Source organism: Diabrotica virgifera, chromosome 2, assembly GCF_917563875.1.
Source record: "Diabrotica virgifera virgifera chromosome 2, PGI_DIABVI_V3a".
Taxonomy (NCBI): domain Eukaryota; kingdom Metazoa; phylum Arthropoda; class Insecta; order Coleoptera; family Chrysomelidae; genus Diabrotica; species Diabrotica virgifera.
This window is the reverse complement of record NC_065444.1, coordinates 86891358-86918710: the sequence shown is the minus strand read 5'-3', so window position 1 is coordinate 86918710 and position 27353 is coordinate 86891358. Positions and strand designations below refer to the sequence as shown.

The following is a 27353-nucleotide window of genomic DNA, read 5'->3' as shown; positions in this document are numbered from 1 at the left end:
TGTTAGTTAATTAACTTATAGTAGTCGTTTGAATCAAAATTTTTATAGGAGAAAGTTTGAAGACCCTCACGTTTTTTGATTTGGTCACTGGCAAACTTCTTTTGATGTTCAAGGGGTAGATCATTTGAATGTCGCAGACATACAAACCACTAAAGCGGTTTTTTAAGATGTTCTTCTAACAGCCGTATTACATTACCCTTAACGCCAGTATTTACGACTGTTTCGTCACATGCAATAGCTGTATTTGATACTTTCTGATGTACCAGACAGCGGATACCCATATCCGAAATATTTGCAGCCTGGCTCATGCACAAATGTTATGTGTTCTTCCACAATCGATTGACCATAAAACTTGGTACTTAACTGTTTTTTACTTGAGCTAAAGTTTTGTCTTTGCGTCGGTAACTTTCTTCTTGTACAGTTGTTCTCTCTGATTATATTTGTTTTTGTTTTCCTTATCAATCGAGCTTATCACCATTTTTCTGGGACCTCTTTGATTTAATAAAAATTCGCGCTCATCCAGAGGCACTTTTTGAGATTTGCTACAAAGACAATTAATCAGAGTGTCACATTTGCATGCTGCAAGATCGAAACGTGTAGTTTTACTTTTGTTCTTACAGCATTGAAATTTAATTTTGTAAAATTCACTGTTTTGTCTGTTCCTGAATGGTTTCATAAGTTTTATATATTTGTCATGATAGGCTTTTAAAAGCTGAATACTTCTATGTTAAATTATTGGAATTAAAGCCTTTTTCCATATTTCCTCCAATTTAATTGCAACCTGTTCGGTAATACCAGAAAATTCTGGCTTTTTCTTGCTGAGTTTTTTATCGTCTTGCAACCACAAAACTTCATCGCTTGTTTGTATTTCGGTAAAACATGGTGGTTGCCCAAAGATGGGGCGGTCCATAGCACATCTTGATTTTATTCCCCATGATCCTGGTTTATCTATTTTAAAAATCTTTAATTTACAAACAACAATAATAACAAAGTAAGGCATCGCACCAAACATAAGTGAAAATTACACTCACGGACTCACGAAGCGGGACATTTCAAAGGGGTTGGGGAGACTGAAAAGAACTAATAAAACTTTAAATTTCGTTTAAATTTGTAACTGACAACATTTTAAGTTTTCTTTAATTGATCTTAGATCGAGTTAGCACATATTTTATTCCAAATAATATAAATTGAAATTTTCATAAAAATCAGATGTTTAATAAAATTCAAGGTCGTTGGGGGGCAGAAAGTTCGCTTAGAAAAAAAATTAAAAATCCTAATATGCTGAAAAATAACACTAGCAACTTTTTCACGCTATCAGTTATAACATTTCCAACTTTTATTTTTTCGATGCACCCTAATGTACACGACAACACCGACATATCCCCGTATAGTTTGTTCATATTCCCTATAACGAGTATAAACCGCCTCCAGCTCTTGGACTATTAATTAATAGTCCAAGAATATAATTAATGTTAAAGATATTAGCAAAACTAAGTCGCAAATGAGAAAATTGAACAATTCCTTAGAATGTTATTGTGTCTAATTTTTAATATACACGAAAACTATAAATCTTTAAACTTGCTATTTACAGTTTAATTTGGTAATAATAATTTGTTTTAAAAACATTCTCTACGCAAATGAACATGGTAGGTATAACGCCATTTCAACCTTGAAATTAAAGTATTTTCTGAACAATAATATTTTTTATTGTCTACTGAACTCTTTGTATCACGGCACTTTGTATGACACTAATATGTGAACATTATTTAATAAATCATTGTTAATTTTTGTATTAATTTTTTTTAATTGTATCGGTAATGTCGGACGTCCTATTTTTTATTCCATTTTGTTTGCTTATTAAGCGCAATTTTATTATTAATACTTATCAATGAAATCATTCTTCATGTTCCAAAGGGATATAATTTATTTAATTATTATTTATAATCCAGATTTAGCCATACGGCTTACACTCCCTCTAAGGGAAAATATGACTCATCCCAGATACCTACGGCATCAAAAGGATTGAGCTCTGGTGGGATTCTTTCCGTGTTATCGAGCCCTCTAGGTGACTTGGTATGCAGGTGTAGCTCCCAAAAATTTTCGTACACATCTGGCCGTTGCGAGTAGTACAGCTTTCTGCATGGTCTTATAAAGATGTTCATTTAGACCCTGCTTTTTTTTGCTTTCGATGAGGTTCCTTATAATAATTGATATAACTATTATTTATAAAACTTTTAAAATTAAACAGGGAACAATAATTATTAATAAACTGTGAAGAGGTGTTCTGGATATTAAGACAAATTGACCGGTGGTATAGGAAGATACCATTGTAGCTGTAAAGAACTTAAAATCGGATCACAAGAAGACTCCAAATATATTAACTGAATTGTAAGAATAGTACACACAATTGAAGAGATCTACAAGCCAAGAAAACTATTTTTTTGCTGTGTTAATGGCAGTGGCATAGCCAAAAGGTCAGTCATGTTTACTGATAGATTTATTAACCAATGTTTACATTTATATGCGTGGTACATTGAGAAGAACTAAATGTGCTCAAAGAAGAAAGCTTTTATACCAAATACAGAAGTAGATTATTCAGAACGAAACCAAGTACCTAGAGCTGATAACAAAAAAAAATTAATAGTTTGACAATACTAAACTCAATACAAAATTCTAAAACTAGACAAAGCTAATAGCCAGATTAATACGAAGAAGTAAACTCTCAGGTTCACAACAAAAATTCGACAAGTCTACAGCATTTTCTGCAGTAGGGGGTAGACACATTTCTACGATCCCACTAGATAATCCCGGCAAACTTCAGCCTCTCAGCTTCTCAGCATCAAGCTTTGCTATCAATTCTTTACTGGAAGAAACCATGTACCATCCCTTTATACTTCCAAAATCTAGTTACCTATTTCTTACCACTCAAACCACAATCCACAATTTTCGGTATTAAAGTTACTGGAGAGATACACGTCATTTTTAAACAACTGCTGTTTGTAATGGGTAGTTTTTTTGACAACAGACTCAGTAACACACAGGTTCAAAATAATAAGTAACTATATTCTTGTTCTTTAGATATATATATATATATATATATATATATATATATATATATATATATATATATATATATATAGGGGAGGAAAGTATGCTAAATTTGCAGTTACAGTTTGCGTTATGGGGACCTATTGGGTTGTGAAGAGTAGGTCATCAAAACAAAAAAGTTAAGTTTTCCATAGAATGGGGGACATTCCATTTTCTAATTTAATTTTCCATTTCCAACAATCGTTTTTTCTGATTATAGCGCCATCTATCCATAATTCGAAAAAATGTCTCGAATAAAAGTTAGGTACTTATTTTACGTAAGGAATCAAAACCTGCATTAAAAAATGGGGGCTCATATTTAAGATTTTAAAGTACCCCACATCTGATAGATTTTTGAAAAATATTGAATACGTGTATTTTTCAGTTTTTCGATCTGATGTTAATTTTGCGAAATATCGCGGGGTTCGAATTTAAAATTTTAAATTTACCCTCCACCTCTCTCCGTGGGAGTCGTGTTTGGTATTATTCTATATATTTTTTAAAAATATTGAACACGCATTTTGTAATTTTTCGATAATGATGTTCATTTCGCGAAATATTCGCTTTTTTCTTACGCCCCACTCAAATCGTCAGATTTTTGGAATATACACTGTTTTGCATGTACTTCACTTACCTTATTATCTTAATCTGACGATTTCGGGTTTTTCTAAGGATATATTTTTTCTTTCGGGCCCCTTTAACGTACTCCCCTGTATTAAGAGCCAATATATGGTAAATGTACATTTAAAGCGTACAAGGTAACCTGACGCGCTAGATACCTGCAAAAATCTACCTTAATATTTGCTAAATTTGAAGTAAAACGCGCTTGATATAGATAACATTTTGAAGATCTTTTGTGGTGCGTTTTACTTCAAATTGAGCAAATATGGAAAAATATTTCAAAATTAAACTAGAATTTTATTTGCCATCAAAATGACAATACATTTTTATGCGACGTAATATTCATATCAGCTCTTTTGTAGCTGAAATATTGTGTGCGCCGCCACTCATTTTTGCGACGTTTAACGGTTTTTTATTATCGTGTCAGGAGTTTTTAAATTTTTTTCATAAATGAAATCCATGAACTTGAATGTAATGTTTGTCGATTATACTTTAAGCATTATAAATGGTCGCCTTTGTCGCATTATCGCCCAAATGATCTCGTGGTTACGAGACTAAATTTAGGATATGACAATCCGAGTCATCACAATACTTTTTTTTTTCATTCTGTGTTCGTCGTTCGTAACTAGATTTTTTCTCTTCGGAATAGATTTAAAAAATATATTGGGAGGGCTGGCAAATGAATCCGGATTGATCGACCAAATTTAGCGTCGTAACCACTAAAACTACATAGACTATAGACCATTTCTGCGATAATGGTTAAATGGATTATACATTTGAAGCTCGATAACTTCTAAACAGCCTAACCGATTTTGTCCACTAAACATGAGTTTGAAAGGTATGAACAAGTAGTATCTGACGCATACAGGGTCAGATAATATAACTGAAGATATTATAGGATTTAGTGAGCTTGCAAAAACGTTTTTTCCAATAGGAAATAGATTTGTCATACTTATGAGCCCTATAACTTAAAAATTTAAATTTTTTCAGGTAAGAGGTATTCAACGTTAGATGCGTCTAGAGTCCTTCTACAAACGCTCAGTTATTGGCGCAATTCGTAGGTTGAAGTTTTGGGTAACTGCCGAAAAACCAAAATTTTCAAAGTAAAATTTTTCCAGTTTTTCTGCTATACTGAGACGTGTGTATGTCTGATCCTGACCACTTAGGCAGCATTTGAAAGATAAACTTAACGCTATTGATTTGGTTTATTTGTGGTGTTCTTATCTCTCGTTGAACATATGATACATGCCCCCAAAAATAGGCCGTGTTGTACCTACGCAGTCCTATAAGCTGGCTTATGAGTGGTCAGAAGTCACAAACTATACCGGTTCTGAATCGGCCCTGACCCTCTTTTGCAACACTGAAAAAAAATTTAAATCGATGTAACTTTTCCACACACGTCGGCCTAAATTTTTAGAAATTTTTGGGAGTTTGGGGACGAGAACGAAAAACAGACCCAAAATGGGGATGTCCGTAAAACCCCTTAGACCCACACCCTTAGACCAAAATGGATGGTTGACATATCGATTGGCTGGTCTTTTCCTAAGACGTTAGAATGTGATTTGGACCATTTTTAAATTAAGCCAGGTTGACAGTATCGAAAATTTCGTGTATATATATAGTGTCGCAGGTAGGGGGATGTGCGCCATAACGAGACTTCAGCAGAAAATCTATGGTCTTCCAACTTTCCTAGATAATTTACTGTCTTGCTCTTTGATGTAAAAGATATAGTCGCTAAAGAGAAATAAATTCCAAGGCAATGCCACAATATCAGTAGAAATGCTGTAGTCACTTAGTGACAAAGGATTGCATAATACCATCCATTCTATATGTGTTGCTGTTTGGAGTTCGCAAAAAAGGAACCACTACCAGATGTGAAAATTACCGTACGTTGTCATCAAGAACACAAACCAGTAAAATATTGTTGCAAATAATCAACAACACTTACATTATCAAATACCACAGAAAGAAGCGGCGTTAAGAAAATTCTTTGTAAAACGAATTCTAAATGTCAAAAGACCGAAAAAAATATTTGTAATATTTCTCCTTTATTCTCAGAAAAAATATTTGACAAAAAGAGTATTACACAATAAAAAATCGATTTAAGAAACCCAAATTTGTGGAAAAGAGAAGTCATTAAATTTACCACATTCCTGATATAATATTATGGTGAGAAGTAGAAAAAACTTATAATATACGTTATTGTAACTTATTTGTATAAAAATATTTATGTCTAAAAATACAAAATATCCAATTACTTATTATATTTTTTAATTGCAGTTTTAAATTCATTTAATTTCCTCCATTCTTCGAGATCTGCGTCCTTTAAAAACCGGTAAGTGTTCATAAAAATGCAAATTTTGTTTATCTTGTGCGAATACACACCATCAATTAATAAGGTGGCCCGCTGGAGCTGGATGGCAGTCGCAAAAGGCGTTTCTTATTCATAACTCGTCAAGTGTTTTCCGGGATTAATTATTGTGATAGTGCTTCAAAAGGTTTATTACGTGTAATTTTCAAAAGTAAGTTTATATTATTTTATATCTCTTTGATTTATAAGATCTCGTATTAACTAAATTTCATGTAGATTTCATTGCAATTTGTCTACTTATTTTACAACTGTCCAAGATTCTGCAAGGAAAGGGTATTTAAAATGAATTATTATCAAAAAGAGTTGCTATCAAGAATTAAGTATATAATTTTTCAATCGCACCCGTAGGGTTGTTAGCAACATATTTATATTATTTTCACCCTTTTTACAACATTAAAATGTGAAAACGCTGATTTATCTAAATCTCTATTTGGTCTGGATCCCGCGTACCAAAAAAAGTTTATTAATACCAAGATGAAAATTTGTTAATACCTTAACGGTGTCTAGTTGGACAAACTTTGATGTATGGGAAAACTGAAACAGGGTAAGTTTTAACTGTGGAACGTTTCATCCTAACAAGGTTATGATTGTAAAAACTAGCAGGTTGTGTTAAAGTTTATTCGATATCAGACTTTATATTGTAAAAAAATGTTTGCCCGACAAATAAGTTGGGCATTTTAATTAGTCCGACAAGTAGAATATGTCAAATGACAGGAATTATGTTGGTGATAAATAGCAGTCTGATTTTTGCATGAGAGTTTAATGAAAGGGTAACAAATCAATTGGAAGTTCTGTCTGACAGAATACAGGGGGACGTTTTCGTAGTCTAACGTTCGAAACCTGTAACCTGTTCCACAACTAAAACTTCCCCTGTTTCAGTGTTCCCGTATATCAAAGCTTGTCCGACTAGACACCGTTAAGCTATTAAAGAATTTTCAGCTTGCTAATACTAAACTTTTTTTGGTACGCGGGATCCAGGCCTATATGTTCGTCGGTAAACACAACTCCTCCGTTATTAGGACAGACATTATAATGACAAATCAGTTGTCAAATGGGAGCTTATAACCCAAAGATGATATAATATTAAAAGTGAAGAATTTGACTTCAAGCTTCCGCTTTCAGAGTTGTAACGAAAGTAATGTTTTGAATACACCAAAATAATATACACGATATTTTATTTGACGCGCTTTAGCAAAAGAAAAACAAATAAAAATATACTTCCGGTTTTTATATCACTTCCGGTTTAAAAGTTGTACATGGAAGTGCCACATTATAGTCGTAGAAACAGTACATATTATTACCAATTGACGCGTATTGAAAAGTTGAGGTCGAATATTTAGTCCCGGTTTTGATGTCATTTCCGGTTAACAAGTTATGACCGGAAGTTTGACTCAAAAATGATTCAAAATTAGTGAGATCAATCGACGCAAAGTTACTTCTTCTTCTTCTTTTTGTATAGACATGACTCTGTCTGTTTTTTCAATGTGCCTCTAGTAAGTTGTCGTTCCATCGTTTTTGTGGTCTTCCCACTGATCGTCTTCCTATTGGGGAACCGACTCTCGCTGTCCTGACTACCCTATTTGTTGTCATTCGGCTTATGTGGTCATTCCCTTCTATTCTTCTATTTCTTACGCAGTGATTAATGTTATCCACCTTGCATCTCCGTCGTATATCTGTACTTCTAGCTCTGTCCCATATTACCTTCGATTTTTCGAATGGTTTTCATCTCCGCTGTTTCGAGCAATCTTTTTGTCCTCTCTGTGTTGGGTCGTGTTTCTGTCGCGTATGTCATTATTGGTCTGATGACTGTTTTGTAAATTCTGCCTTTCATTTCTTTTCTGATACTTTTATTTCTTCATATGGTGTAATTCAGGCAACCTGCGGCTCTGTTTGCTCTATTCACTTAATCTTCCACTTCTGTTTCGAGTCTTCCGTAGCTAGATAGTGTGATGCCTAGGTATTTAAACTCCATCACTTGTTCTATTATCTGACCTTCCAGCTCTAATTTACATCTTATGGGATCTGCTGTTATAACCATGCATTTTGTCTTTTTTGAGGAAATGTTAAATGTTAAATTTTCTGGCGATTATGTTGAATTGGTGCAGCATACGTTGTAAATCATCTTCACTTTGAGAGATTAGTATTGCATCGTCCGCATAGCAGATTATTTTAAGTTGTTTTTCTCCCATTTGGTATCCTTTTTTAGTTCTTACTTTTTTTATTATTTCGTCCATGATCAGTTTGAACAATAAAGGACTCAAGAAATCCCCCTGTCTTATCCCATTGCCGGCTTCAATTGGGTCAGTTAGTTCATCTTCCACTTTTACTTTTATTGTGTTTTTCTGGTAGATATTTTCTATCGTTTTAATTATTCCCAGAGGTACCTCTCTCGAGTATAACAAGTGAATAACGTCCTTTAATGTGACCCTTTCAAATTCTTTCTTAAGGTCCACGAAACATAAATATGCCGGTTTGTTGTATTCCCACGATTTCTCTTGAACTTGCCGCATTATAAATATAGCGTCAGTGTATGACCTTCCCGACCTAAAACCTTGTTAGTTGTTCTTCTGCTAATGTTATCATTCCATTCAATTTGTTTGTTATCACTTTTGTTGTTAATTTTAATGTTGTGTTTAATAAGTTAATCCCTCTGTGTAATTCTCCGGGTCTGATTTGTCTCTTTTTTTGAAGAGAGGTATCAGGATGCTTGATCTCCATTCTTGTGGTATTCTGTTTTGTTCCATTATTTTTTGTATTAGTTTTAATAGTTGTTTAGTTAGATCTTATCCTCCGTACTTTAGGACTTCGTTCGATATTCTGTCCTCTCCTGGAGATTTTCTATCTGGAGATTCAAAATTTGTGAGGTCAATTAACACAAAGTTATTTGAAGAGTTAAAATATCGACTTGCGGTTCTGTTTTCAGTCGTTGGGGTGAAAACCTAGGACATCAAAACGAAGTCCAGTTGTTTGTTGTAATAATAATTTATATTTATTTGGGGTGTCCCAAAAGTAGCGGAACGGTAGAATATTTCGCGAAATGAACATCGGATCGAAAAACTGAAAAATACGTGTTCAATAACTTTCAATATTCTATCGAAAGACACCAAATACGACCCACCCACTCCGACCCACTCCACCCCCTGGAGATGGGGTGAGTAGGTGGGTGTTTAGAGTTTAGAGTTTAGAGTTACCCTCCACCCCACCTCCAGGATGTGGACTGCGGGGATCGTATTTGGTGATATTCGAGACGTTTTTGAAAAGTATTAAACATGTGTTTTTTAGTTTTTCATTTGGAATTGTATTTCTTGAGATATTAGACCGCTTCTCTAATAAATTTAGCTATGGTATCAAGATCTTTTTTCCGATTATATCGCCATCTATCCACAATTCGAAAAAATGTCTCAAACAAAAGTTGCTTACTTTTACGAAGGAATCCAAATCTGTAATAAAAACTGGAGGTTTCCATTTAAGATTTTAAATTCACAAACCCTCACATCCAAGGAGCACATCCGACAAGGCACTGGCTTAGAGCGCCAAATTTGTTTGGGCGCGGAACGGGCGGATTTTGTTCGCATTGCCTAGCTCCGAGTACATACTGGCACAGATAACCCCACATTAAAAATGTAAAGAATATAATAGCGATGAGTTAACATACCACTTTTAAACATAACCGTGAGAATATGTACAGTGTGTCAATTTGAAAAGTTGCCAACCCCTATAATTTGGTCCCTATAGAAAATCTAAAAATATGCAAAAACACGTCAAATTCATTTGTGAGGGGGACATTTTGTAGACCAGTTTTCAACTAAATTACATCAACCCTATAGCGGGGGCGGACACAACCCCCAAAATCTTTAATGGAAAAGGGGGTTGTGATACCCCATTTTGAAGGTCATTAAATTACCTTTTCAAAAATACCACATGCCTTATATTTCTTTCAGTACTTTTGGAAAAATCTTGGACTCAATACTCTAAAAAATTTTGGAGTTCTGAACTCTATACTTATATCTTTACGGTTTTACTTGATTTTTCCAAAAATACTTCAAAAAAACACTCTAAATACTTCAACGCCCCAAAAAAAAATTCAATTTAGAGTTCAATACTCCAAAAAAATTTTTGGAGTTCTGAACTCGTTATTTAATTATTAAAATTAATTAAAAAAAAAATTAAAATTACTGAAAAGAAATATAATGTATGTGGTATTTTTGAAAAGGTAATCGAACGACCTTTAAAATGAGGTATCACTCAACCCCCCTTTCCATTAAAGATTTTGGAGGTTGTGTCCGCCCCCGCTAGAGGGTTAGTGTAATTTAGTTGAAAACTGGTCTATAAAATGTCCCCCTCACAAATAAATTTGACGTGTTTCTGTATATTTTTTGATTTTCTATAGAGACCAAATTATAGGGATGGCAACTTTTTAAATTGACACCCTATATATTATTTACTAATTCTATTACTTTCTTTACGTTGTACCTATAGACAGAGTCACAGCGCAGGTAAGATGAATCCCGATCGCTTTGCTATTTTTCGCCTATTATCTGTCCCATTATTCATCGCCCCCGCCAACCGCCCATCCAATCCCTCATTATTTTTTTGGTCTACTTCAAGAACTGTACAATTGTTTCGCAAGTTCAACACATCGATGGGAGCTTCATTTGAACCACAAATGCTCTGTGGTGCTTCAAAGCCTATCTAAAACACGTTGATCAGCGAGAAACGATGTTTGTAGAGCTCTGAATGAAAATTGACCGGCAATTACAGAAACTTTGAAACTAATAGAGAATGACAGGAAGGAAAAACCTTCATGACGAAGTGATGCATCTGCTCTAAGATTAAGCCTTGAATCACTAGAGACAGCATTTTTGTCCATATTTTGGTGTTCCGTTTGAGAACGATTCCAAAATCTCAGTACTAAGCTCCAGTATGAAACTACAACTTTAAGTAAAGTAAAAGGATATTACCAGTCGTTGGCTGGTTTTTTGTTAGAGCTAAGGAATGATTTTTGGCGATTAGAAACCTTGGCAAAAGAAAAGTCTGGTTTAAGGTAGCAATATATTTTATGTGTTTTTTAAGAAAACTGTAAGCACTCTATGTGTATTATTTTAAGTTATGTGATCACTATTAACTATTATTATTAAAACTTGGAAAAAATTTATTACTGTAATTTTGTATTTATTAATTTCAATTATTATCCTTCTCTTTTATAACCATAAAATATTGTTAATAGTGCAAAAGGAGTTTTTATAAGAAGTGCGGTATAAGTTTTTATTAAAATAATCAGCAGCGAAAGCCAAAAGTTGGTTGGTTATGAGGGGGTTGGGGGGGGAGAGAGATTAAGGCGTGAGGCGCCAGAAATATAAATGTCTAGTCGGGTTCAACATGTAAATCCGCCCCTGGTCATTCGATAGATTTTTGAAATTGATTGAAGACGTATTTTTCAATTTTTCGATCCGATGTTTATTTCGCGAAATATTTTATCGTTCCGCCACTTTCGAGACACCATGTACAAAAGTCAAGGTTTCTGTTCCTCTTTATTTCAGGGATTAAGGAAAAAATTTGTGGGTGAGTTAAAAATTTTCAATTGGTAGTATCGGTATGAGATACTAAAATGGAATCAGGAATTTGATTTGTAGGTACAGACATGTAGACAAGTCGGCAAAACTAAAAAAATGTTGACTCCTAATGGTGGTTACTTCTTCTTATTTTCCTATCTTCTTAATAAATAATTCTGTCTGTTTCTGTTTTCGTGAATTGTTTGTGCCTTTAAGTTATATCGTCATTACATTTCAGTGGTTGCTCACACTTCTTCCAACCAACAGCGATTTGTCTCTTGATATCTGGACTGTCCTATCATCTGTCTTCTTCTTAAAGTGCTCTCTTCACAATGGAGGTTTGCTACTACAACTGCAAATTATTTTCTGTCTTTAGCTGTTCTTATTAGCTGTTCAAAATTTATCCCTGTCTATTGTAAGATGTTGCTTAGCTACGATAGTCATTTCCTCCCTAGTCCTCTCTTTCCGTCGATTCCTATCAATATTAGTTAAGCATTTTGCCTGTCCGGAACAAGAATGACGTAACTGCAAATTTTGTCAATTCCTATTTTTTTTATGTAATTAAATTTTAAAATACTGTGTACAGATGATACAAAAGCGACAGAATTGTCACTATGTACTGAGCCACTACAGAGTAGTTGCGTCGTTATTGAAATACGCACCATTTTAGACCTTGTTTCATAAGAATAATGACGCAACTGTCAATAGGGTTGAAGATGGGGGGACTAAATTAAGGTAATGAGATTCGGACCAATAGAGATGAAAATAAAAGCGATCGCTGTAAGAATAAACGTCACACTTGTAACGGGTAGTTCTTTTAAGGACGACAGACTCAGTAAAACACAAGTTAAAAATAAAGCAAATATATTAAAGATAATTATATACAGTTTAAAACAAATAAAATAAAATATAATTCCATCCTCTGCAAAGGAAAAACAATATTAAACTTTATTACAGCCATCCGATGATATCAGAAACATTAAAATAATACGATAAACCACATATACAATAACAATATTGCTACGTTAAATCAACATAGCCTGGAGACCGCATTTCACTACAATGCAGTCACTCGCTCCTCGCTACTACCACCTACTGCGATAACGATCGTGGCAAGACTCCACGTCACTACGGTGGCGTCTACCTAGGCATAGTTCCACCTCACAAACGGTGCATCTTTGCCAAGCCAGCCAAAGCTCGCTCAATACGCGAGCATCAGCTGTTGAGCCATAGTTAGTTCAATACACTACCCATGACCACAGCACACCCCCACATAGCAATGCAAGTTCCGTGTTAACGAGTGAAACGACGATTGTCGCATAAGCCAGTGGTAGGGCGCGTAAGTATACGCCATATGGCGGTAAATTCAAAAGGGCTGTAAAATTAACTTGGATTTAGAACTCATTTTAATGTAAAGGAAAATCAATATAACCTTAAAATAACAAAATAAAACAAAATCCTTATCCTATACGATAATACTTATTATATCGTTGATTGATAAAAGTATATCTGTATGTATTTATCAATCAAAATTCGTATACTATTTGGATTTTCTTGTGTTATTTTGAGGTTGTATTTATTTTCCATTACATTAAAATGTCAAAGAGGTTAAAAAATTAAAGAATAAAACATAAAATACAATCTTTATTTATAAAAATGTTTATATGTATGTTTATAAAATATGTTTGATATCAATAATTATCAATGTAAAAACTTAAACACAACTACCTTATTACACATATAACCTATTTACACAATATTATTATTTATTCATCAGTTTAAACCACACCAAAATTGTATTCATTTGGAATAAAACACAACTGCTGTAATTCACTTTACACTTTTTGTTGCTGGATGCACTATTTTGTACTATTTATGAAAAAATAAAACAAATAAATATGACGTCGTATTTTTCTCAAGGAAATGAAAACTGACAAAGAAAGTGACATAATACAAAACGAACGACGTGCAGAAACCTGCAGAAATGAGACTAGTGGTGCCATCCCGTGCAAGGGCGCAAACTAGCAAACGTGCGTTGACCTTGAATATACCTGTTGCATTGCTATGTGGGGTCTGCTGTGCCCATGACTGATTTTCGTTTTCCTATTCTCCTAGCTCGCCTTAAATATGCTCTCGATGCCCTCTCCTTCGGTTTTCCCCAGCGGTGCTATGAAGAGGAATGCGCAAACACGGACACTCCATCGGTCGTCTCTGGTAATAGCAGCTCATCGCTTGCCGAGGTATCATATCGTTACACACTAAATATTTAAAAATCGTTTTTTGTACAGAAAAATTTGTACATAAAAATGAAGACTGACGCAACTGTAGACAGGGTTGAAAATAGGGGGATTAAATTAAGATAATGAAATTCGAACCAATAGGGATAAAACTAAAAACCATTATTGTAAGAATAAATGCCATATCGATGCTCCTGAACGGTTGCACTTTATTTAATCACCATTTTAAATATTTAAAAATTTTTAGATGAATAATGACGCAACTGTAGATAGGGTTGAAAATAAGGCGATTCAATTAAGATAATGAAATTCTGAACCAATAGGGATAAAAATACAAGCCATCATTGTAAGGACAAACGCCATACTGATGCTCTTGGACGATTACTCCTCAGTTTTAATCCCTATTTTAAATATTTAAAAATCGTTATTTTTTTGTTCTCCTGAGAAATTTGGCGTTTTTCAGTTACGTCATTCTTGTTCCGGACCGGCGAGATTAGTAATTATTTATTCTCAGTATAATGTGGCATAGGCATGATATTTTTCTAACCTTCACTGTGTTGAAAAGTTCTCGTTCCTTGTCTATTCTATGCAGCACTTCTTTGTTTGAGGTCCATGATATTTTGAGGATTCTCCGGAATCTGCTATTTTACTTATATGGTTGTTACATTCTCTCTTACTATTCAATATGTACTCGTGTATCTTTTTCACCTGGTGCGTATCTGCAGACTGCAGATGGTAATTTATTTATTTCCCATCTTATAATTTATACCCCTCTTCAAGGATTTCATTATTTTATCTATTAGGATAATAAAGAGTAGAGAGCGTAAGGAGTGTACCTGGCTTATACCTGTGCTGTAGAGATGTTAAAAAAGTATCTATTCTTTACAAAGTACTCGTTACTTTCGAATACCGAAAGTAACGATTAATATACTGTTATATTCCTATTTGACATAAGAAATAAAAGTCTATAGTTATGTTTAAAATTCAAATAAAAATAAAGGTTTTCGTTTTTCTCGACCGCGGGCATGTAAATTTGGAACACCCTCTATAAAACAAATTATGTATAGGTAGTTTTTAAGAAAGTGTTTCGGAGAAGTGTTTACGAACCCTAGGAACAATACGACTCAAGTAAACAATTAGAGTGATGTTTAAAAAGAAAGTGTTCGTGGAAAGGTGTGAATAACCACCGATAATTCATATTCTAGCAAATAAGATAATAAGTTATTAAATTTGTAAAGAGGGTTAATGTGGAAAGTAAAATTGAAATGGGGAATATTATTTTTTCTTGAAATCCATTAAGATATTTAGAAAAAGAAAAGTTTGTGTTGGTAAATACGGATAATTGAAAGTTGCTTTGGATTGTTTGATTTTTGAATGCTGGAAGGGGTATTTGGAAGGAGGAGAATGAATGAGCAATAAGGAGACAGTATGCTTTGAGCGATCGAGAGGCGAAGTCCAGAGTTTTCGAGAAGAATGTACAAAAAAGTGAAACGCCGGGTTGGTTAGTTTTGTCTTTAAAAAAATAAAAAGTAAGATATCGTGGAGCAAGTGATAGACCGAGTCGAGATAGTATATAACTCCTTGAGTCTAGAGTATCCCGGTTTTTGTTGAAGTATTTGAAAAAGGTAGAACACGGCATCAGGAGAAGGTAGGAACGAGGGCTGTACGAGGCTTAGTTTTCAAAGCACCAGAGGCATTACTGGGACTTGGACGAGTCTTTGGATCGCAACCCAAGCCAATAGGAAACGTTTTGTGTGAAGACATTGTCAAATCATCAGTAAAGGTCAGTCTATTTTGTTATGACATGAATGTATGGTTTGTGCATTAAATAACACATTGAAAATTGAGCTACACAATCACTATTAAAAAAAATTTTCATCAAACCCTAAATCAATTTGTTACTGATAAATCATAATAGTTCATTATAAATAAAATAAATTTCGAGACAAAAAGAAATAAGATTCCCATTTTTGTAACTGTTGTATTAAATAAAGATAGAAAGATAAGATATAAGAAATATTAAGCAGTTATTGCCATTTAGATAAAATAAACGATTTTTATAATTTCTAATTGAAATCCGTATATGTGTATTATTTTACTCTCTTTTATCTATCCCGATTAGTAATCCACTGCGAAATACTTTGAAGCCACGAAAGTAAGTAATTGATATTATAATTAAGCCCTGAGATTGACACTATATTGGTATTTGATCTGTTTGATTAATGAGATAATTATTGATTAATTAATTAAGATAAATTACATCTGAGAACATCATTAGATTTCAAAAATAAGATCACAACAATACAGAGAGGCAAATCGTTACTTTGATTACTCTGATTACTTCGTTACTTCGTACCAATCGTATCAGAGCGAGTAACGACTATTGTATCTACAACCAGTACACTTGATTACTTTCTACCAATCGTATCCCAGCGAGTAACGGACGGAACCAGTATTTTACGAGTGCTATCGAATATCGTTATTGGTATGAAGCGTTTTAAGGATGTGAGGGTGAGGAGAAGATAGAAGATGAAACAGGGAAAAAGGGAGGTATAATGGTATACGTAAAATATGTAATGTATCTCTTAACAAAGATCGAACGCGAGATCCCTATATTTTTATCTAGATCTATACCTATACAAATTACCTACCTACTGAGAAATACGATTCTCGATATAATTACCAGTACTCAAATACAAAAGTGACAAAAGTAATCATAGTAATCAAATCATTTTTATACCTTAAACAGATCGGTACTGACCCAATTGAAGCCGGCAATGGGATAAGACTGGGGGATTCCTTGAGTCCTTTATTGTTCAACCTGATCATGGACGAAATAATAAGAAAAGTAAAAAACTAAAAAAGGATACCAAATGGAAGAAAAACAACTTAAAATAATCTGCTATGCGGACGATGCAATACTAATCTCACAAAGTGAAGATGATTTACAACGTATGCTGCACCAGTTCAACATAATCACCAGAAAATTTAAAATGTCAATTTCCTCAAAAAAGACAAAATGCATGGTTATAACAGCAGATCCAATAAGATGTAAATAGAACAGGATGGAGTTTAAATACCTAGGAATCACACTATCTAGCTACGGAAGGCTCGAAACAGAAGTGGAAGATCAAGCGAATAGAGCAAACAGAGCCGCAGGTTGCCTGAATGACACAATATGGGGAAATAGAAATATCGGAAAAGAAATGAAAGGTAGAATTTACAAAACAGTCATCCGACCAATAATGACATACGCGGCAGAAACACGACCCGACACAGAGAGGAAAAAATGTGGCTCAAAACAGCGGAGATGAAAACCCTTCAAAAAATCGTTGGTAAGACTCTATGGGACAGAGCTAGAAGTACAGATATACGACGGAGATGCAAGGTGGATAACATTAAAAACTGGGTAAGAAACAGAAGAATAGAATGGAATGACCACCTAAGCCGAATGACAACAAATAGGGTAGTCAGGACAGCGAGAGACGGTTCCCCAATAGGAAGACGATCAGTGGGAAGACAACGAAAACGATGGAACGACAACTTACTAAAGGCACATTGAAAAAACATTCAGAGTCATGTCTATACAAAAAGAAGAAGAACAAGAAACAGATCGGTGAAAGTCGTTGTTATATCGGAATACCTATAAAAAAATACATATCTACTGAGAAATACGATTTTCGATATGATTACTGGTACTAAAATACAAAAATAACAAAAGTAATCATAGTAATCAAAGTATCGAATACTGTAAATGATTACTTTATACAGAAGTAACGATTTGTAACGAATACTCGAAAGTAACTATAATCAACATCGCTACTGTGCTGGTGTCTATTTCCTTTGTCAGCTATCCAGCTATTGTTGCCGGTATTTTTTTCCTCGTATATAGGGTGAGGCAGATAATTGGCCTATTAGAAATATTTAGAGAACTAAAGACAACAGAATCATGAAAATTGGAATGAAGGGGTTTTGAAGGGTGATCTATTTAATGAAAATATTTTCATCAATTTGCCACTTCCGGTTATACCGGAAGTTGCTTAAAACTTCGTTTTTGTAAATGGGACACCCTGTATATTTTTACATTTTTAGATTCTACTCGATGTCTTTTTTCTTAAAATATGCGGTTTTGTAATGTTATACAGGGTAGTTTAAAATCTGATTACGTTTATTTATTAATTTCGTAGCAACTTTCACACCCTGTAGAATTGTAGTAGTTGGATATCAAAAACCCTATTTATGTCAAAATGATTTTTAATGTAGTCTACTATTGTTAAAAATTATTAGTATAGCTAAATGTTAAATTTTAGTATACAGGGTTGGTCGAAACTCGGAATGAGGATTTTCTGAATGTTCTTAAACGGAACACCCTGTATTTTAGTATTGCAATGGAAAGACATTTTATGGTACTTTTTTATTTCTTAAGCATTCCCTATACCTAAATGCTTTAATTTGTGCTTAATTGTTAATCGCGCCAAGAATGTTAACTACGTAGGTATTTTGATAGCTCAACCACCATTGACAATTTTAAAGATCAGTCTAGATTAATAATTATTTATTTCCGAAAAATTATTTGCGATTGAATATTTTCACGGCCAACCTAATAAAATTTCACGTCCCTTTTGTTGAAATTAATGTTTGGTTTTAATCACCAATAACTCACAAATTAAAGCAGTCAGGTATAGGGAATGCTTAAGAAATAAAAAAGTAGCATAATAATAAAATATAGAGTGTTCCATTTAAGAAAACTCAGAAAATACTCTTTCCGAGTTTCGACCAACCCTGTATAGTACAATTCAACATTTAGCTATACTCACAATTTTTAACAATAGTAGACTATATTAAAAATCATTTAAACATAAATAGAGTTTTTGATGTCAAACTACTATAATTCTACAGGGTGTGAATTTTGCTAGGAAATTAAGAAAAAAACGTAATTATCTTTTAAACTACCCTGTATAACATTACAAAACCTCATATTTTAAGAAAGAAGACATCCAGGAGAATCCAAAAATGTAAAAATATACAGGATGTTCCATTTAAAAAAACGAAGTTATAAGCCACTTCCGATATAACCGGAAGTAGCAAATCGATGAAAATATTTTCACTAAAGAGATCACTCTTCAAAACCCCTTCGATCCAATTTTCATAATTCTGTTTCCTTTAGTTCTCGAGGTATTTATAGGACTTTTATCTGCCTCACCCTGTATACCTTTGTTGCTTTTAATGTTAATGATATATTTATGTTTGGAAAAGGTGAATAACATCCTGTCTTACTCTGTTAGCGCTATTTTAAGTAATGCCGGTGAAATAGTCTAAAAACCGGTAAGTGTTTATATAAAAATGTAAATTTTGTTTATCTTGTGAGAATACACACCATCAATTATTAATAAGTTGGCCCGCTGGAGTTGGATGGCAGTCGCTAAAGACGTTCCTGATTCATGAGCCGTCAAGTGTTTTCCGGGATTAGTTTATTGTGATAGTGCTTCAAAAGACATAGCTCATTATTAAGTTTAATTATTTTCAAAAGCAAGTTTATATTTTATCTTTTTTGATCTGTAAGATCTCGTATTAACCAAATGTCATGTAAATTTCATTGCAATTTGTACTTATTTTACAACTGGCCAACATTCTGTAGGAAAAGGATACCTATTTAAAATGAGTTATATAAAACAAGTTGCTATTAAAAATTCGTCTTCTTCTTCTTCTTCTTTATGTATAGACATGACTTTGCCTGTTTTTTTAATGTGCCTTTAGATTGTCGTTCCATCTTTTCGTGGTCTTCCCACTGATCGTCTTCCTATTGGGGAACCGTCTCTCGCTGTCCTTACTACTCTATTTGGTGTGATTCGGCTTATGTGGTCATTCCATTCTATTCTTCTGTTTCTTACTCAGTTAATGATAGAATCCTACCATCTTCCCATAGAATCTTACCATCGATTTTTCGAAGGGTTTTCATCTCCGCTATCAAGAATTAAGAATATATTTTGTTCAATTGAACCTCTAGGATTATCAGAATCATGTTGTTTTCGGCCATTTTACAACATTAAAATGTGAAAATATTGATTTATCCATATATCCATATATGTGTGTCCGTTCGTAAACATAAATCATTCGTTATTAGAATAAACATTATAATGACAAATGAGGTGTCAAATAAATAGGTGCTTATAACCCAAAGATAATATTAAAAGTGAAAAATTTGACCTCAGATTTTCGCTTTCAGAGTTGCAATCAAAACTAATGTTTTAAAGTCGCCAAAATAATACAAGCGATATTTTATTCGACGCGCCTTAGAAAGACGAGAAAAAATCTATACTTCCGGTTTTTATATCACTTCCGGTTAAAAAGGTGTAACTGGAAGTGCCACACTTGTAGAATTAGTATGTACATAGGTAGTGCAGGTTTAACCTAACTTCGGGCCCTGGGCGCCAGAGGTTTTTAGGGGCCCCCTTCATTGCTATTCGTTGATAGTTTTTTAACAGAAAACACATGCATTAACTATAAAGATCTATTGTAAAATCCATGAAATATTTTTTTAAATAAGCAAGAAGAATAGCAAACGTAAAAAATATTCACTAGTAATACCACTAGAGGTCAAATTATTTCCGGAAATTTTTTTGAGATCATGAATATTTTGAAAATTTCCCGAGTCGCAGACGAGGGAAATTTTCTAAAAATATTCATGATAAAAAAAAATTTCCGGATATTAATTTGACTTCGCGTGGTATTCGGTAAGAAAATTCCACACCAAATTTGCATTTGAAAATCCAAAGCTGCATGAACAGATTAATAGCGCGCCATAGCTTTGTCAGCAATTATTTAGGCTTTCAAATTCGTAATTTCTACTCATTGTAGTTGCATGGGAATACCATTTCAAGATAGAAAATAGTATATTCTTCAATTTTACATAAGTTTTGAGTAACTACAAGTGATAGAAAATTATTTTTTGGCGTTTTATTTTAAATTATGTAAACAAATAAAAACCAGTCTGTCAAAAATGTTCTGTTATTGTAAACGTCAAAAAATTTCCACTATAATTCGCTGTTGGGTACCCCACGAGCAAAAAATTTCCGATAAAATACCTCCGTTGCCATGATGATCTGTCAAAATAACGTATTTTGATTGGTTCAAAATTACAGGTGTGGAATTTTCCAAATAATACATTTAAAAACATAAATAATATAAAACAGAAAGTTCCACAAAACAACACATGACAAACAAAAAAACATATTCTAAAAAATACATAAAGCCAAAAATTAGATCACTTTTTTTTGACTTGGCATTCGCAAACTGCCATATAATATTATCACAATTCAGTTTCTCCAGCTCTTTATTCTCTATATACAATACTGCCCTACTAACCGCAAAGGGGGTAACTACATTAGACCTCAAACTGAGAAAACGACGTTTAAACTTCAAACCTCATTTATTTTGGTTTTTAATTAGATAACTCCTTCAAACTTTTTTTATTGTGTTTCTTATTTTTTCTTTAGCTGAATGTATTGTTTTAATAGTAAAATTTATTATTTTACATTAATTATACCAGATACTGCCAAAAGACATCGCACACATCTTATGGAAAATATAATGTCACTCAAATTCAATAAAATTTATATAAATATATTCGTTTCAATTTAACGATCAATTCTTATCATTGCGCCAACTCTTAATTTTCAATAATAAGAGCAGAAATTGATATAAATCAATCTGAAATCAAATGGGTAGGTACATAAGTTAGGGAGAGAAAAAATATTTTAAAATACCCAAATTATAGTTAGTTCATAGATCTTCTCGAGCTCTTAAGCATCTTATTATAATAGTTTCACTAATCCGCTTAGGCCCAGCGGGGTTTAAGCTGTTTTGAATAGCACCCACAGCAATAGTGATTATAACTGACACGTTTATAGACTCCAAAAATGTGATTTCGATAAACTTTAATTGCAATTTGCGCCGTAATTAATCATAATTAAGAGTTGGCGCAATGATAAGAATTGACAGTTAATTTAAAACGAATCTATTCGTATAAATTTTATTGAATTTAAGTGACATTATATTTTCCATAAGATGTGTGCGATGTCCTTTACAACGAAAAATACTAACAATGCTAAGTAAAGATGTTTTAGTTGTAACTGCAATGTACTACGCCAAATAAGTGGTATCTGCGTAGTTACGTCCAAAGTTCTTAAGTAAAAGCAGATACCACCAATAAAACTTAGTGTTTACACTGGATCAGAGGCGTGCGGTCCATGGAATCGGGGGAAGCGCCGCTTCCCTATTTATTCGTCGATATAAGAAAATATATTATTAATTAATATTTATTAATAAAATTTTTTCCCTAATCCAAATAATCTACACATTACCTAGCCAATAGGCATTGAAAAATATTAAAAATTAATCGCGTACGAACGAACTCAATATGCAAACAATTCAACTATTTGGTCCACTCCTGGCAGAAGCGCATCTCAACATCGCCGCTTGTGATGCAGTTGTCCCTTTTAAAATTGGTCAGGGTTCAATGACCGCACCCACTAGTCGCGCGAATTTTGGTATGCCATGGAAGCGCTCGTCGTATCGCCTTCCCGAAAGTGAGATGCTCCGACTGTTACTGCTGCTAAGGGGTGCTTAGGTATTACATACATTCGCTTAAAGAATATTTCGATTTAAATTTTTTGCAGAGATATTTCCTTTTACTGATCTTTTATTTGACATTTTACAGAAATCAAATGGTATTGCATTTTGTATAAGACAAATTGATGACTTTATTAATACGATAATTAAAAAAACGAGAGCAGTTTAAAAATATTTGGGATAAAACTGAACATATGGGGTTTGAACATGAAAGAAAAATAATGAAGATTGATAATTTCGAAGACAGAGAGACAGAGAAAACAGAGGAAACAAAAAGACCTTTTGATAATATTCTACAACAAATGAATTCTAGCTTTCAAAATTTTAACGGTTTAAAATTTGTAGAATTATATATAATCTTAATATTTCTAATTATAATTCATAAAAATTTCCCACAGAGGAATTTATGTCATTACGATTAAATAATGAAAATTTTTTGATATCCCAGCTTTGCATTCTCAGTTAAGTATCATTTATGAAACAACTGACATGAATGATAAAGAAATACCCAGAAATCTGGGATTTCTTTATAACTACTGGTTTAAACAAGTCGCTGTGTGAAGTGGTCAAGTTGTGTGAATTAGTACTACTAACTATCCCAGCCACAAGTGCATCAGTTGAACGAAGTTTTGCATTATTAAGATGCATTAAAAGTTTCAAATTAAGAGTTTAAAAGAAATTCAACAAGCGAAGACAGACTTTGAAAGTTAGCCCTATTATCCATTAAAAAAGACTGCATTCAACAATTATCAGAAGTTGATAGGAGAATAGACCTCGAGTATAAATAAGTATCATTTTAGTGAAAGTTGTGTGTTGTGGAAAATGCCTCGGAGTATATATATATATATATATATATATATATATATATTTAATATGATTCTTCTTTAGAAAATATATATAAATATATATATATATATATATATATATATATATATATATATATATATATATATATATATATATATATATATTTAATATGATTCTTCTTTAGAAAACCAAGCCCGGCGCGAGGACTTAAGGCCCGAGCTAGCAATACAGATCAATGATAGGTCACTAGTCACTAAAAATAGCGGGAATAGAGTGCCTCACGCATTCACGCGTCACGGATTTAGTGTGTGAGTCCTTGTACGCAGGACGTCTCACATAATTAAGTACTTTGCTGATAGAGAGCCCCTGCGCATCAGAGTGTTATCAGGTGGAAAGTTGCTCGACCCTCGACCCTTAAGAAAATATTTTTATATCCTTATTGAATCGCTTCCCCTTTCGAAAAAGTCACCGCACGCCACTGCACTGGATACTACCAATGATAAAATAATATAGGTAAATTAGAGATTACTAGGATATAAATTTATTAACTGAAACTTCCAATGATTAATAAAAGGTATTTTAAGTAGTTATGCTCAAATGAACAAGTAAAAGATACTTCTAAGACCATTAACACTTAGTAATCTATCTAATAATAGATATTTAAATTTGATCAGTTCAAAGTTCTGATGATTTTTTTTAATTTGGTTTATGTATTCCCAATATTGTTCTGAAGCTATTTCTGTGTGGCATTTATGTAATTTATTATTCTAAATGGGAACTAAGCCATAATTTATACTGAAAAAACTGATTCTATTGACGTTTCGAAGGCCACATCGGATGTCGTTTTCAAAACACAAAATATTACTAAATTAAACAAAAATGTTGTTGCTTAGTAAAAAAATTCTTTTAATAATTTAATTTAATCTGACTCATTCATATCGATAATTCAGGCATATAATATATAATATTATTATACATTTTAAAGTAGAAGACGTTAAAATGATATTACAAACATTTATGCGACGCGTTCCTGGGACGACTATATTGAAAGATAGTTCATTCGATTACATGAAATCAACTTTAACTCAAGAATATTCGTCACAAAAAATTCATAGCATGCGATTTGTCTTTAAAAAGACAACCACAGGCAATGGTGACAGTAAAATTCTCACGTTAGTGATTCCATAGTAGATCACGAGGAAAAACTGGGAAAAAACCTCATGATACTCTCCCGACATTGTAGTATTTGGTCTTACTTTCAGTTTACTCTCAAAACTAACACCAAAATTTTGATTTTGTATGTACCTATGTTATTTTAAATTACAAATATTATTAATAATACTAAAATATAAAATATGTACTATCCTCGATATGTTATTGACTTATAATGGTGGTATTTTCTTTCTATTGACTTCCTCTTTTATTATAGGTAACCTCATCCTACTGCATTCTATTGAGGAATTTGCGACACAGGTGGTTTCATTTAGCAAAATTAGAGTCGCTTCTTTGATTTTTCTCTTTTTACTATCTGATTCTTTCAGGACTATACTTAAATCTTTCCACTGAACTCTATGTTCACTGTCCCATGCGTGTTGACATATTTGAGATCTATCAATTCTCTATTTTTAATATAAGACTGATGTTCGCTTATTCTAACGTTTAAAGATCTTGATGTTTCACCTAAGTAAAATTTTTCGCATTCACAAGGTATTTTATAGATACAATTCGTTGTTCTTTCTTGTTCATAATTAGGTTAGTTTTGGTTTTTTTGGTTTTTGGAAAGCCAGGTTTTTTCCTTAAAAAACCAGTTGATTTAAACCATGGTTTAAACCAATGTTTTAAGCATGTTGGTTTAAACCTGCCAACCCTGGTTTTAGATAAAATAGATCTCAATGTGTTTGTTGTCTTGAATGTTTCTGACACTCCTCAAGAACAAAAATTGGAACAAAAAATAGGTAACATCTATTTACAATTTGTAGTTCCTACCAACGTACTAGAGGCAAAAGGTGGTAAACAGTACTTACCCTCCGGGCCCGAGCCCCTGGGCGCCCGCCCCAAGCACCCAGTGGATAAACCGGCACTGTACATAGGTATGATATATCAATTGACGCGTATTGAAAAGTTGAGCTTGAACATTTAGTTCCGGTTTTGATGTCATTTCCTGTTAAAAAGTTATGACCTGAAGTTTGACTCAAATTGAAAAAATTGAATCAAATTTGTAAAATTAATTGAAAAAAATTTACTTGGAGAGTTTAATGCCTGGTTGTACCAACAGATTTTAAGCTTAAGACGTGCCTTAAGCTCAGTTTACGAAACATACGCATTGCACCTTTGGGTCTTAGATCAATTTTCAGCTTGTCACAATGGATTTCCACGTGGATTGCATAGATAAGAATCGAAAAGTATGTTGCAACGTAAGTGAGACTTAAAGCGGCCTTATTAATAAGCTGACCTGGGCTAAGCTGGAGCTTAAGATTTGTTGGTGCAATCAGGTATGAATATAGACTTGTGGTTTGACAGTCACGTTGGATGAAAACCTAGGACAAACGAAGTCCAGTTGCCTGTCTGTTCCTATTTATTTAAGTAATTAAGAAAAAAGTTTGTGGGTGAGTTAAAAATTTTTAATTGATAGTATGGGTGTGACATACTACAATGGAATCAGGAATTTTATTTGCAGGTGCAGATATATGGAGAAGTCAGCAAAACTAAAAACATGTTGGTTCCTAATGATGGTCCCTTCTTCTTTTTCTATCTTCTTATTAAATAAATCTGCCTGTTTCTGTTTTCTTGGATTGTGCCTTCAAGTTATATTGTCATTCAATCTCGGAGATTGCTCACACTTCTTCTGTCGGGACGGACGGTTATTAGTCCGTTTGGTGAGGTCGTTCCCGTATGAAACATTTACTGAATCGGTTTCTTTGCGGATTCCTCTTCAAAAATGTCTGCTTTATACACACACGAAGGGTGCTGGGCCAAATTTTTGGGCAGAAATTGTTTTTTAAACAAATTCAAAAGATTACCCTTTTTGCCCCGGAAAATATTCCTTTGGTCATTATAAACAAAAAAGGTGTATTTTTATTTTTCTCAAATATTGATAGTTTTCGAGTTATAAGCGATTTAAAATCAAAAAATGTGAAAATACGCATTTTTGGGACTTGAAAACGCATATGTAAGTTATTATTTTTGAGGTGCCAAGTATACAAATTGACGTTAAAACATTTAATTTCTTCTTCTTCTTCTTTCTCATAATCCTCAGTGCCCTTCAGGGCGTCGGATGTCGGGTTCCGCCTTTTATCCATTTCTTCCAATCACTTCTATTGGTGGCCAGGTTCTTCATATCCGTCATACTCATGTGTCTCCTTTCACCTATATCCTGAATCTGGTCCATCCATGTCTTCCTCGGCCTTCCCTTTTTTCTTTTGTTTCCCATTTTGGCTTCATGTACCTTCTTTGTAAGTATTTTTTGCTCCATTCGTTGTATGTGTCCAAACCAGCTTAATTGTTTGTTTTCGATCTTGTTCATTATCGTGTCTTGTTCCAGCTCTCTTCTGATATCTTCATTTCTGAATCGATCAAACTTCGTAACTCCGGCTATTCTTCTCATGTATTTCATCTCGGTCGCGTTTATCATTGATTGCACAATCCAGGTTTCCGCCCCATATGTTATTATCGGATTTACTATGCTGTTATATACCCTGAGTTTAGTTTTGTTGTTTATTTCTGACTTTCCAAAAATTGTATCATTTAAAGAGTAATACACGTTACAACAAGAGTAATACAACATTTAATTTCAAAATTCTAAAGAGTAATTGGGGCTTATTTCAATTAAGACCGTTGTTTTTAAATTATTGTGAATTATGCGCGTACATTCTACTCTTAAGCCGCCACGCCGCGTAGCACTATATGTTGCGTCTATGTCGCACTATATGATTGGCGTATTTAATTAGTACACTGGCAATAAATAAATGAATAAATAAATAAATTATTAGAAAAATTATGTTAATAAATAATTATAAAATTTTCATCAATGTCAAGTATTTGTTGGGA

At 33.4% G+C, this 27353-nt stretch overlaps 1 protein-coding gene across 1 annotated transcript in view; it reads left to right on the top strand.

Annotated features, from left to right (window-relative positions):
- The first annotated feature begins 6144 nt into the window (after positions 1-6144).
- LOC114331819 (protein croquemort) overlaps positions 6145-27353 on the top strand; it is a 317116-nt gene continuing 295907 nt past the window's right edge. Inside the window, exon 1 of the mRNA XM_028281487.2 lies at positions 6145-6230. The gene's annotated coding sequence lies outside the window, so the exon portion shown is untranslated. The remainder of the gene's footprint in view (positions 6231-27353) is intronic.